We start from the raw sequence: 1,939 nt of genomic DNA, 5'->3' as shown, positions 1-1,939 counted from the left end.
CTAGGTGATCATGTGTAACTGGAATAATTGGTGTTGAGAATTACACCAGCTGCAGCAGAGCTAATGTGGCATGTTGGAGGGTTTTTGGAGGAAGGGAGGTGGATGACAGAAGGTCCTTAGCAACAAGGAATGACCAGAACCAACTAAGTCTGAGAATTTATTAACAAAAACAGCCCAACTTTACACTCAAAACACCCCATAATCAAACCTGAAGTGTCACTTTGATTCTTTCATGTTTGAGGAATCCTTTAATCTCCATGGCAACCATTTAGCTGTCAAAATGCCTGGGTGTACCTCGCCCCACCTACAGGGCGCAGCTCCTCCTCAGATTCCCAGTTTCTGCCTCACAGAGCAGCACTCCGCCTGAAACTCCTCCACTCAGCTCCTTCAGACTAGCCAGCAGCAATTAGCTGAAGTTGCTGTAAAACTGATTCTGTGGAGGTTCTGAACATCATGGTCAGATATAAGATGAATGTCTTCTGTGCCGAAGGGGTCGGAGGTTAAAAAAGAAACCTACAAACCTTCTATTCTCAAACCAAAAGCCTGTTATTCACACAAATCCTGATCAGTGAAACTGTATCAACAAAAATCTGAAAAACTCAAGGAATCAGAGAACATTCCAGGGTTTCCTGTGTGAGACAGAGAATGAGGAATTAAAGACCGTTAGCAGCTTTTATCACGGCTCCCTGCTAGGAACATCCGGATTCCTCCGTTTTAGCAGACGGTGTGGTGCAGAAAATCAGAAAACCAAGTTGAAACAGAAGAGACCAGCGACTGCAGCAGGAGATCACAACTCTGAGGTTTGTCTTTTGTTTGTTACAGAGAGAACGATGGTTTTGGAGGCAGGAGTAAAACTGTTCAGACGACTTGCTGTAGCACACCTGCAGGCGTTTGACACACTGAACATTAAACCGTTTCTTTGCCTAAACGCAGCAGCCCACCCACCATCGTTAATAATGACTTTGTCCATCTGCTGAAATCCAAAGGATATCTTTGTTGTTTAGCCGCCTGTGAGGAGTTAATCCTAATCTCAACAATTAGTGATTTATCACAGCCGCACAGTTTAGATGTTTGGTGTTAATGTTTGTGTTCCAGTGAACTCTGGACGTTCTCTGTGTCTGAAGGTCCAAGAAAACAGAAATTTGGCTAAAAGAATAAGTTGACGTCATTCTGTTCTTACAGATAATTTTCACACATTTTATGTGCTGAACTTTTCTGTTGTGTGGTTTTCAACGATTATATCCAGATTTTGCGGTAGGATGGACATGCAGGTCAACATTAATATAAAACATTTCAGTAAAAAATCAGTTCAAATGATTTACATCATGAAAACATCACCACAGTCACCAACTGAGGAACCAGTAACAACCAGGTGGGTGTTCAGTTCAGGTTTAAAGGAACTCAGTGTTCCGACTGTTTTTCAGTTTTCTGGAAGTTTGTTCCAGATCTGTGCTACATAGAAGCTGAATGCAGCTTCTCCATGTCTGGTTCTGGTTCTGACTGAAACCAAGAAGAATGTCAGCCAAGAACCGAAATTCTTCCTCTGAGAGTAAAGACTTTAATGAGGAGTTGAAACTGAAATAAATAGTGAAATTATTTAAACTGAAATAGTTTAAATAATTTAATTAAAACAGTTCTTCAGATTCATCTTAAGGAATAAAAGTATTTTATTTTGGAACCTCAGTGACTCTTTTCCCTTTGAATCTCTGAAGGCTGAACTCTATTAAACAATCCCAGCTGCTCACAGACTGTTGTTGTTGTTGCTGCTGAATCATTCTGGGCGTTTACTGCTTTGCTTTTCAAGCAGAAGAACAAAAATATTTTATAAAGGCGAAGGAGTTAAAACTCTGCTGTGGGAATAAAACTCCAGACTGAGTTTAAATCAAACTTTAACCTGAGAGAAAGTCTCAGTTTAAAGTTTCTGCATCGAGTTTATTAG

The sequence above is a fragment of the Poecilia latipinna genome, unplaced genomic scaffold (assembly GCF_001443285.1).
Source record: "Poecilia latipinna isolate Pla-1442-1.1 unplaced genomic scaffold, P_latipinna-1.0 Scaffold891, whole genome shotgun sequence".
In the NCBI taxonomy this organism is placed as follows: domain Eukaryota; kingdom Metazoa; phylum Chordata; class Actinopteri; order Cyprinodontiformes; family Poeciliidae; genus Poecilia; species Poecilia latipinna.
This window is presented reverse-complemented; position numbering follows the sequence as displayed.